The sequence below is a fragment of the Pleurodeles waltl genome, chromosome 8 (genome assembly GCF_031143425.1).
Source record: "Pleurodeles waltl isolate 20211129_DDA chromosome 8, aPleWal1.hap1.20221129, whole genome shotgun sequence".
Taxonomy (NCBI): domain Eukaryota; kingdom Metazoa; phylum Chordata; class Amphibia; order Caudata; family Salamandridae; genus Pleurodeles; species Pleurodeles waltl.
The window spans coordinates 1379081187-1379093866 of record NC_090447.1 but is presented as its reverse complement, the minus strand read 5'-3'; the positions used below and the strand labels follow the sequence as shown (position 1 = coordinate 1379093866).

The window sequence follows — 12680 nt, the reverse complement described above, 5'->3', positions numbered from 1 at the left end:
GATCTTGATCCAGCTCTTTTAAAGGTAAAGATATTCTACTTAGAAAATCTGCAGTAAAATGTTTTACCCCAGGAACATATTGCACCTCATATAAGAACTCTTGTAGTCTCATAGATAACCTAGCTATTCTAGCAGATGCTTTACATAAACCTTCCGTAGTTAGCAATTTAGTAAGAGGTTTATGGTCAGTCCGTATGATGCATTTTTGTCCCCAAATAAATTTCCGAAAGTGTTTGAATGCCCACACACATGCCAACGTATCTCTTTCTATCACAGAGTGTTTTTCTTCTGTGGTAGATAAAGAACGGGATGCGAATGCACCAACATATTCTTTACATATATTGTCAATCTGTGTTAAGACACTTCCAAGACCCTTACTACTTGCATCCGTTGTGATAATAGAACAAGCCTTTGGATCCTAACCACGCAACACTGAAGCAATTACAATTACATTCTTAATTTCTTGAAAAGCCTTCTGACAGCTTCCAGTGTATTCAAATTTAACTTTGTTTTTAAGCAACATTCTCATTTGGTGAGTTTTACAAGAAACATTTTCTACAAATTTCAAAAAAATTCGGCTAGCCCTAAAAAGGATCTCAATTAATCTTTAGATGTAGGAGATGGAGCATTCTTAATAGCTTCCACCAACTTTGTTTTAGTTTTGATGCCCTTATAATCGATCTCATGTCCTAGGTACGTCACTTTCTTCTGTGCAAATCTACACTTGCTGCTCTCTACGGTCAAACCTGTTTTCTGTAAGATGTTCAAAACATTCCTCAATTCTTTATCATGCTGTTTCTTGCTACTCCCCATAACTAAAATATCATCCTGAAAGAATGTGACATTAGGTAAGTGCCCAAATAACTGCATCATCAACCTTTGTAAGATGGCAGCCGCCGACGCCAAACCAAAAGGCATACGTTTGAAACAAAAACAACCCCATGGTGAACAAAACGTTGTTAGATGTCTACTATGGTAATCCAACTTAACTTGGTGGTACGCAGACGACAAGTCCAGAGTGGAAAACCATTTGGCATCTCTCGTAGCAGACAACATCTCATCAATACGAGGCAGAGGAAACTGGTCTACAATTATATTATGGTTCAAACCTTTTAAACCTACACATAAACTCACTTTGCCATTAGCTTTACGTGAGACGACCAAAGATGAAACCCATTCAGAAGCTTCAACTGGTTCTATAATCTGCAAATTTTGTAATCTGTCGAACTCTTTCTTTACCTCATCTCTGACAATAAATGGAATGTTCCGTACTTAATGAATTTTGGGTTTTGGCAACTTCTTTGAGTCTGATACGATGCGTGAATCCTTTCAGTTGACGTACTTGCCCATTGAAAACTCCTGGAAACTTCTTGTACAACCCATTTTTTTGTATGTTCCTCATCACACATTACTAAAACCTGCTCTACACTGTTAGGATCTACAACAATATGTAGCTTCTTTTGGTCTTTCCAGCCTAAGACAACGGACCTTCTTTAGCCACATATAACTTACATACTGCTTGTCTTTGCGGAAATTTAAATACCAGCAAACTAAAACCAATTATATCTATACTGTCACCAGTGTAAGTTTCAGGAGAAATGTCAGGGGTTTCTAGATGCTCCCCTATACTATTTACAAAATACTTTTGCCATGTGCTTTCTGAAACAATAGTATATGGGGAACCAGAATCTGCTGCTACCTGCAACATGACTCCCCCAAATGATACCCAATACAAAGGTTTGTTTGAGGTTTGTCCTGAAATGTTCAAAACAACAGTTTTATGTCCCCTCATCTTATAATTCACTTCTTCATCACTATCATCAGAAAATTCTTCCTCCACCTCTTTAATACAGGCTACCTTACTATTCGCTTTCTTCAATTGTTTCTTTCTGCAAACCCTAGCAAAATGGCCTAGAATACCATATTCCAAACATTTAGCATTTTTAGCTGGTCAACCATCAAATTTTGCAGAGTGATAAGCACTATCACAACGGAAACACTAATTTTTAGCATCTGGCATGTTAGATTTTTGACTCTTTGCAAACGTGTGATATTTTTCCTTTTTAAAGTCATTATCCCGTTTATCCAGGGATCCTTTGTTGTGCTTCCGATCATTAACCTTGGCAACTACCTCTTCGGTCTTTTTATCCTGTGCCAAAGTAATTTTCGCACATCTTTCAGATAACTCTGCTTCTTAACTAAAGCAACGATATCCTTAAGACTGGATTCACCTTCAATCCACAACCTCTCTTGGATAGATTTGTTTTTAGTATACATTACAATTTGGTCACGCACCAGTTCATCATGTAAACCAACAAATCTACATGAGCTAGCTAACTGTCTCAAAGCAGAAACATAGCTCTCTATGTCCTCATTCTTATCTTGTTTCCTCTGGAACAATGCGTGATGAGTAACCGCAATGCAAACTGCAGGAGAAAAGTGATCGTTTAAATCCAAAATAGCACTATGAAATATGTCTTCATCGCTTCTGCCATGTTTTTGTAGTTGGTTGTAAATACGAAGACCTTCAGGACCTAAACAGTGCATTAAGATCGTTTTTTTCCTATCAGCAGTGAGTAAACCGTTGCACTCTTCTAAATTTGCAGTGTCATTCAAAAAATATTCCTTCCATTGTATAACTTACTCTCCCTAAGAAACGAAAAATTCCTTGGGAGTGCTCAACTGAAGGGGAAGTGCCCGAAGAATCTCCACTTGAGGACAATGGGCCTGATTACAACTTTGGCAGAGGGGGTTAATCCGTCCCAAATGTGACTTATATCCCGCCCGCTGTATTACGAGTTCCATAGGATATAATGGACTCGTAATACGGCGGGCGGGATATCTGTCACATCTGGGACAGATTAACCCCCTCCGCCAAAGTTGTAATCAGGCCCATAGTGTACTGGCAGTCACAGCTGTAAACTATAAATATTTAGCTAACTTTTCACCAAGCTATTTCATGTATCTCTGTTAAGCAAGCTATATCTTAGTGTGTCGCAAACTATATCTTAGTGTGTCGGTTAAGTAAGTAGAAAGAGAAAAATGACAAAACTAGTTTAAAAGTACACAGAAATCATGTTGCCAGAACCTTCAAATTGTACAAATATTGCCGTGTACTTCGCTCAAAATGCATTTCTCGACGAATGGTTAAATCTTATGCTAATATGGACGCTCCGTGATTAGCGTCAAAGGACATTGTTTCTAACAACAAAGGATGTTGTCCAAGCAACCTGTAGACGCGCAAGAGTTAGCGCGTGTACGCACCATCCAATACTCCAGCATGAGAGCCAGCGTGTGCATGTAAGATCCAACGTTCGAGAAGCAGTGCTAACAACGGTCCTCCTCCAGCACGCCCAAAACAAGGTAAACAAGAAAAGTCACGAAAAACAAAACAATGGCTAATGTTGAAATGTAAAGCTTCTCTCACTTGCTCCCAAAAAGTTGCTTTTGACACAGCAGGTTACTAAGAGGTTGCTTTTGGCAGGTTACCACACTTCGGAACTCCGGAGATCCTCAATCCCATGATTGCCGCTTTTCGACACGCGCGATCCTGCTCGTCGCCATGTGAAGGAGGTATACTCGCTCTTCGTTTTCATCAAGTTAGCATTTATTTGTAAGTTGCAGTACACATAACAGAGATACACGAACACCCAACTGGTACAACTGAATCAATAACAAACTCTCTTTACATTCCATCCCCACGTCAAAGCCTACCTCCACATTCCACTACCCCATGTCATAACATTCTCCTGATGTAATTACATTCTATAAAATACATCACTACAGCCATCTTCAACATATGAGGAATGGGACAAGAAAGACACAGAATAAGTTAATGCCCTGATTACCTATGGATAAATCTTCATTTCCTAGAGTTATTTTCTGTCTCGTCAAAGTCTTGTTTCCCTTGCTTCCTCCCTTTTTTAGGTTAGCCCACAGGATTGAGATGTTATGGCGTGCTTGATAGTTTGTGATGTGTGCAGGCTATAGTCCATTCTTAGGTCAGACGGGGAGAGAAGTAATTCCTAGGTACCACTGGTGTGTTTTTACTTTCTTTTTCTTTAGTGTTAAGCTGTGTAAATCCGATCTCAGGGATCAGGCAAACCTCAGTACCTAAGGACCAGGACAAAGAATACTAAGACTTGGGGCAATTAAGATTAACAGTAAGTAGCAGGGACATTAAAAGGCCATATTTATACAGTAATTTAGGGAGGCATATACAATGTTGAAAGCTCAGCTACACATAACTAGGGGAGAATTTGGCCCACAAAACGGCAATTAGGTCCTTCTGCAGTAGCACTACAGCTGCTTTCGGACTACGTAGAATCCGGGGCGGATCCAAGGAGATCCAAAGATTATCCACGTCCCTATATATACATATTTGTTTTTTATTTAATAGGATTTACACCAAATCACAAAAAGGTCACTTTCTGGACCAAGAGCTAGCTGTCTGCCACATTTGGTGTAAATCCATCCAGTGGGTTGGCCGCTATTCCTGTAGAAAATCCCTATGGAAATTAACATGGAGAAAACACGTTAATTTTCATACGGATTTTACCCTTTTCCTCAGCCCCCTCTTGTTGGATCAACCCAAAACTTTCCAGACAGCAGCTGACGTGAGCGTCGTATTTTTTGGAAAATTTCATGAAGGTTTGTCAACCGGCTCCAAAGATATAGGCAAGTAAAAAAACGCTTTTTCTGGACATACTAGGTCCTAACTATAACCACCTAATGGCGAACCCCACTAGGTTATATATATATATATTTTTTTGTTGTTGTTTTTTTTTGTTAGAAATTGGATTTCTGGTTGGCAGAGGCATGCACCCTGTACAAGCAGAAACCACAATCCTAATCAGGGTAAGTCAGGTACACACTAAAAGCTAACCCATGCTAACCCTATGGTAGTTTGGCACAGAGCAGTCAGGCTTAATTTAAGAGGCAATGTGTAAAGTATGTACGCAACACTTCAAACAGTAACACAGTAAAAACACCACAAAAAGACTCCTCATCAGGTTAGTAAACTAGGTTTTATTGTTTATTAGCAAAACAAGACCGAAATGATAACAATCCAATAAGCAGAAGTTGAGAAATGATTTTTTAAAGAATAAATGTGCAAGTAGCGCTTCGAAGTAAGACGTGCCTATTGGGATATCTGGTAACACTGAGTTCAGACCACCTGTGGTGGAGCACAGGCTAGCTACAGGACCTACCCAGGGCCCGCTAAGCAATAGCACTTTAAACTTGTTGCAGCATAAGATGCATTCATGATCCCCATGCATTGGGGTGTTGAACCAGATATTTCCACACAACTGCGATGATGTGTCGGTTCTGAGTGTGATGCACCGGTTCCGAGTGCAGTGGTTCAGAATGCAATGCAGCGGGTTAATTCACGCTGGAGGGGAGATGCATCGATCTTCTCCACGCAGTGGCGGAGATGCGTTGGTTTCAAAGGGGTGGTTCCCAGGGCGATGTGGTAGTTGCGAGGGCAATGGTCTGGTCCTTGCAGCAGCAGTGATGCGTCGATCCTGATCTTGCAATAGGCGATGCGTCTATTCCAATTGGCGCTACTGCGTCGATGAGCAGGTTCTGGCAGATGCAGCACTTTATACTCACTAGCAAGGGCCCTGGACGGGACTGACACCACTTGACAGAGCAAGACTTGTAGCCAACAAAGTCCTGGTGCTGGTTGGAGATGGAAGGTAAGTCTTTGATGTCCCTGAGACTTCAAAACAGGAAGCAAGCCAGCATGCCGTCAGAGTCAATTTGGTTCTGGGATGGAGAGATGCAGGTCGAGTCCTTTTCACTCCCAGGCACGAGGGCAGCAGGTCTGTTCAGCAAAGCAGGAGTTCAGTAGGGTAACAGCTCAGCAGAGTGGCAGTCCTTGTAGCAGCACAGCAGTCACTCTTCCTGGCAGGGTATCCACAGGTCCAAAGGTGTACTGAGTTGGTGGTGTCAGAGGTCCAGTACTTATACCCAGTTGTGCCTTTAAAGTGGGGGAGACTTCAAAGAAAGGTCTTTGAAGGGCACAGAGGTCCTCCCTTCCTGCCCTGGCTCAAGATTCACTATATGAGAGTATGCAGCTCTTTCTGTCTGGCACGACACTGCCCTTTTACAGTGTAACTGTCAGTCCCTTGCACCAATCCTGCTCAGGATGGCCCATCAGGATGCTGATGGTCTATCAGTCACACCTAAGCTCCCTTTGTGTGTGGTTGTCTGGAGGGAATGCACAAGCCCAGCTGTCACCCTACTACAGTTGTGTAAAATGCCAACTTTCTAAAAGTGGTATTTTCAGATTTGCAATATAAAATCTGACTCCACCATAAGTTGTGATTTTATATTGTGAGTTTAGACACACCAAATTTGGCAAACGTATATCTTCCAGATTGGGAATTATACTTATAAAATGTAATAAGGTAATCCCAATTTTATCCTATGGGGGAGAAAGGCCGTGCAGTAGTGAAAAACAAATTTTTTTTTTTTCACTGTAAAACTTAAAAGTACATGTCCTGTCTAAATACATTGCACCTTGCCCAGCGGGTCCCATAGGGCCTACCTTGAGGTAACACATATGTATATAAAAAAGGAAGGTTTAGGCCTGGCAAGAGGTTTATCTTGCCAGGTCTGAGACATGGTTAAGGGGCTACTAAAGTGGGTGGCACAATCACTGTTGCAGGCCATCTAGTAGCATTTAATTTACAGGTCCTGGGCACATATAGTGCACTTTACTAGGGACTTATAAGTAAATAAAAAATGTCGATTGGGTATAAGCCAATGTTACCATGTTTTAGCGGAGAGAGCACAATCACTGTAGCACTGGTTAGCAGTAGTAAATAACGTCCTAAAGCCAGCAAAAACAATGTCAGAAAATGGAGGGAGGCAGGCAAAAAGTTGGGGGGAAGACCACCCTAAGGCTGTCAGGTCTAACACACTACATATACGTATATTTATACATTATAAATATTAATTACATACTGGCGGTTGGACCTAGTTTCTATTAAAAAAAAAAGCATTTTTCCACATGCCTATGTCTTTGGCACCATTTGAGACTCTTGGGAAATTGTAAAAAAAACATGTCCGGGGAAAACATTACATTATATTAGTTATCCCTTACAATCCCCACTACCAGACTATGGGGAGAGAGTGGCCTCTCCACTGAGCTTCTGCATGAAGATAACTAGTGTGTAGAGTAGGGTGTGAAGAGACATTGCCTCTCAGTAGTATGCATAGTAGGGTGGACATGGTACTCACCTCAGAGTGTAAAACCACACTATTCCATACTAAGTATAAAATGTATTAGCCTTCTAACTGACACCTCTCCACAGAGAAATAACCATATTCATTAGGGTGTGGGAATGGATTTTCCTGTCCACTAGCTCTCCCCACCATTACATTTATATACAGTAGTATGAGGGAAACTTTGTCTTTTGCACTAACAACTATATCCAGGACAACTTGGAGATAAACTACAGTATAGTGAACCAGTGGCATCTGACCTCATATCGCTCCTTAGAACAACAGCAATATTTAGTGCTCTCTGGTAAGGAAGTTATCTCTCTGCTAACACATCTTAGTTGGGTAAGAGATGTCTTTAATAGGGGTTGAGAGAAATAAATCTCTCTACTCATACCGTTACTCATGCTGACAGGTATGCATAGTAGGCTATGTAGAGAAACTGCCCTGTTTCCTGAGACACATCGCTTGCATGATAACTCTGCATAGTATAGTGTGCAGAGACTGGCTTCTCTCCTTTGATGTGTCTCTTGGATAATGTCTGTGCAAATTAGTGTGTAAAAAGTAGCTTACCTTCGTGGTCACATCTCCTCCACTATGAAAGAAGCACAGGTAAAGTATGAAGTTGAAATTACCTTTATACTCATACGTATATCTTGAATAACAACTATAAAGACTATGATATAAAAACATGGGACAGGTTGCTTTACAAATCTGATTGTCCTGCAAAAAATGCCACTTGTTCCTTTGGTGCCATGTAGTGCAGCAACAAATAACAGCAGCAATCTTATTATATAAGAGCTCTGATAACAGCCTCTCCAATTATGCCAGGGCTCATAATATAGTAGGGTTTGAAATTACCTTAGGGGCATATTTATTAAGAAAACATGCAGCGCAGCACGGCAAGTCACTCTGCTGAGCTGCACGAGAGAAAAGGCAGGAATGCGCTGGATTTAAAATTATCTGAGTAGGCGTAAGATTTGGACGCATTCCCAGGTCTAACAGTAATGGCAAATCTGAGAATGCACCAAAATTCATGGAACACCCACGCTCCACTCATAAAACACCTTCTCAGGACAGACTAACACAATGCAGCGATCTGCATTGCATAATTATAGATTTAGTAAGCCATGCAAGGCCACACAAGGTGACCTTGCATGGCGTGATAAAAGTAACTTGAGAGTTGTGCCACTCTTGCGCCCCGTTGCGTGGCGCAAAGGTGACGCAACACTTTCATAAATATGCCCCTTATTTTGCAATCCTTCTGCAGATCTACATACAGGGGCTGAAGTGGTAGTGGGAAGTAATAATTCCAGGGTTAGAATGCCCATTTGAGTCAGTGCAAACCTACTAGCATGTTTTAGGGGTTTTCACCAGTTCTTCTCTAGTCTTTTCCCATACCGAGAAAGATGGAAAACTTACTCCTGAAATGGGCAGAAGTAAACTTCTTCCAGGGTTGGGGGAAAACGTGGTTGAAGGGAAAGTGAAGCAAATCTACACATGAATGTTTGCTAGTGCTAAAATGCAGTTCACAAATATTTTCTTGGAGTACCATTCCCTGGCCTACTTCTGTTAATTCTTGTGACTTCATGAAAGCCATTAATATGCAATAATGCAAGGACATATACCATACGAGCAATGCTGTGATTTTCTTTAAGAATTGGGGCCCTAATTAGTTCTGGCGTTAACCAAGACCTTTTGTTTTTATTAAACTCTGTTTCTCTCTGTCTCTCTATTGGTTAGCTTCACTGTGAGTGGCAGCATTCTGCTATTTCACAAGGAGCTTATCAGCACACAAAGTAGTTTTGTTCAGTGCCAAGGACTACTGTGGCATTGTGTGCTTTTTAAGACCAAAAAATATTTGCCTAATATTTTTTATAATGGTGAGGGCTCAACAGTTCCCACAACAATAAAGTTTTACATAAACCATGTCAAAACAAGACACGCGTTGACAAAACCAAATGTATGACCACCAAAAACATACCTATTGGCTTTACCAATGCTTATTCATTTTCATGTTTCCCATAATCTTGTTGAAACTGGTTACACTGATTCTCCATTATAAATATGTTTTCCATTAACACATTTCTCTAGAAGTGGTATTTAAAATTTCAAAGGAGTTTGTTTTGGAAAATGTTTTTTTCTAGTTGCATTTTTTGTGAACATTTTATTTTGAAAGCAAAGAATCATCAATCTCGCTTTCAAGCCTCTACAAATATTTGCATCTTTTAAAGAGCATTCTGGGAGCATTATATGAGGCCTCATAGTGGTAAACTTTGCATATGCGTGTACACATTTTTATTCTGGAAGTATTGTCAATAGTGCAGTCCGAGCTTACCTTTCCTTAGTGCGCGCAGCCTAATAATAAAAGCTTTGTGTTAATAAACCATAAATACAAGTTCAAACAGCATTAACATAAATACATAAATATTACCTAAACTGCAGACAATGCTCATCCCTAATCCATAATGTGGTACTGTAAACTGGCGGCCAAAGGGTTTGTGCTGCAGTGGGTTGGGCCTACTTGAATAAACATTAAAGCTTGTTGTCCTTGACCCCAAACAATAATTCCTGGGCGTAGGAATTCCACACCCCTGGGTAGAGACTGCTGTCTCTGCTCATATCTCTCTTCATGATAATGAATATCATTAGTAGAGTGTAAAATGAAGTATCATCTCTGTTGACAACTGCGTCATGCACACCTAGTGTGCACATTTGAATGTAAGAACACACTCACCTTTCTCTCAGAAATCTCCTTATGGGGACAGATATGTGTAGCATGGTGTACACAAAGTCAGAGCTCTGTGCTGAAACTTTTCTCCAGAGTGACAAGCATATATAGTAAGACTAGCTGAATAACAGCCCTCTTCACCAGGAGACAGCAGAGTGTAGTATACTATGAGAATGCATTTGCTTCTGTACCAAAATCTGCCTCTTGTACACAAATCTTAATTCTACAGTAGGAAGAAGCACTAATCTCTCTATGTGAGAAAATGACTATTTTTTCATGGTTAGCCCTCACTTTTTGCCTGGTATTTGATATGGTCTCAAAGTTGTTAGTGCCCAGGGCCCCTGCTAAACAGGTTCTCTGGGTTAGATCTCTTTCCCAAAACTGTTATGATGCATTGCCACAATTGGCAACACCTTTAGCTGCCACGATAAGTCCCTAGTAAATGGTACTTAGGTACCCAGGGCATGTGGTACTAAGGGTAGGCCCCTGAGGGCAGCAGCACAGACTGTGCCACCCTATAGGGCCATGTGTCCAGATGCACCCAGCACTGCCATTGCAGGCTGAGTGTCCTGGTCCAATCCTAAAATGCTAACTCAACATGGCACACAGCCTGTGTGCCCAGTCCACTATACACTGCATGCAATATAGTTAAGTCACCACTCTGCCAGGTCTTCCGCCCCAAGGCAGGGCACACTATACTGTATGTGTGGGCCTAGATGCAAGAGCAATATGCCCCTACTGTGTCCTTGCCAAACCTGGGACATAGTAAGTGAACAGAGCAGCCAATTTACACGCAAGTGGTGCACACTCGCCAGTGTGAGTTTAACAGCTGCTTGCTGTCTACTCTGAAGCCTGAGTTGTTTGTGAACAAACAACTCAGAATGATTTATTACAAAATGTACCCATGGGTCACCTTAGAGGTGCCTCCTGCAAAAGCTAACTACCCTGGCATGTTTGCTGGCTGGTCACAACTAGCCTGCCACCACCAGACAAGATTCTGGAACCAAGGGGTGAGAGCTCCTGCTCTCTGGGTCCCAGAACCAAGCCCTTCCTGGGTCGAAGTGTCCTCAGGAATGTGCACTGCTCTTCTAGCGAGCTTCAAAGGAATTACTGCCTTTGAAACTCGACCCCCAAGCCTGCTGCTAGCAGTAGATGTCAGCTACACAAAGGACAGCCCCAGCTTGCACCACCCCTAAGGTATTGCATGCAAGGTGACCCCTCCTTTTCAATTTCGTCCATCTTGCATGGAAGGAAAATGGTGAATCAAGAGTAGGGAAGTGACCTCTGCCCACAGGAAGTGGTCACGTAGTGGGTGTAGCCACCCTAAGGTAGATGACACATTGGTCCTTACTAGGTACTCCCCTAATAAGCCCCATAAATACAGTATTTAGTAGGCCCCTATAGATCAGAGATTCAGATTCCAAGGACATAAGAAGAACAGCAAGAAAAAGGGCTCGAAAACTGAAGTCCTGCTGCACCAAGAAGAAGGCGCCAAACCCTGCCTGCTGCACCCAGGGCTCGACAATCGCCACTGAGGGGGTTGCACGGACATCAGACGGACTCTACAAACCCTCAAGGACCTCCACTCTTCTAAAAATCGCCAAATATCAGTGAAGTCCAGTTCACTGACCGGCTGCTGACTAAGGAACTGGACGCCACAACCAGACCAAATTTCACATGAAGGACCATGAGGGTGAAACCTAACAGTGTGCCACAATTGGTGGCATTGCGACCTCCAGTGGCCCAACCATGCAATAGCCCCAGGTACTTGTCACTCCACGTTGAACACCCAGAAGGACAGTCCAGTCTGGACTGAAAAAGGACCAGGAGGATGCCCCAGTTGAGAGACTTCAGTAAAAAATAGAACCTCCCACCAAAGTACCCCTGCTGACCTGTAAGCAACCTGCAAAGCAACCTACCTCCTACTTCCAAGGGCACCTTTGCACACAGCTCCTAGCTCACCGATTCGCTCTGCACCTGGCCACCCTGCAACAAAGATCCAGCTGTGCCCGAACGGTTCCTCACCCCTTATGATCCTGACACTCCAAGGGTACCCACTGGACTCACCTTGAAGTCCACATGTGCAGTTCTTTTCCAAGGGTGCAGTTCTCCCTCAGTGGTCTTCCATCAGCTCCAATGACTTTCTGCAACTGCTCTCGCCTAAACAAGGAGCCGCCCGAACTTTTCCAGCTGGTGCAAAGGGCCCACCGACTACCTCGACCTATCTGGAAAAGGAGACATTGGTAAAAGCATTGCCTGATTTTATATGCAATTTTAAAGTATTTCTCCATTGATTCCTATGGTGCGTAATTAAACTCAGAACTGAGACATTTTCTAAATTTTAAAAATTCCTAACTTAAAAAGTACTTATCCAATTTTGATGATCTTTATCTTAAATATTTTTAAGAAATCTGAAGTATTTTTGTTAATTGGTCTTGAGTTATTCTTTTGAGTGTGTGTCTTGCTTTATTGATACTGTGAGCACAATAAATGCTTTGCACTTCTCCAAGATTAGCCTAACTGCTTGACCAAGGTACCATAAAAATTAGAGCATTTAATTTTCAAATCTTTAAAAGCTATTAAAGAAAGAAATCAGTAGTAACTTCAAAAATTGTATTTAAAAAAACAATTCTCTAGCAGAAAACAACCCTTTTCATATGAATAAAGCACTTTTTTGCTGCTTAAGTAAATAGATCATTTTGTCATAAAAACAAGTAGA

At 41.7% G+C, this 12680-nt stretch overlaps 1 protein-coding gene across 3 annotated transcripts in view; it reads right to left on the bottom strand.

Moving 5' to 3' along the window:
• The window catches only part of CCDC82 (coiled-coil domain containing 82), a 141926-nt gene that overhangs the window by 108736 nt on the left and 20510 nt on the right, over positions 1–12680 (bottom strand). Inside the window, exon 2 of one of the 3 annotated variants that reach the window (XM_069202394.1) lies at positions 12029–12186. The exons of the other annotated variants lie outside the window; for them this stretch is intronic. The gene's annotated coding sequence lies outside the window, so the exon portion shown is untranslated. The remainder of the gene's footprint in view (positions 1–12028; positions 12187–12680) is intronic. 3 annotated transcript variants of the gene reach the window in all.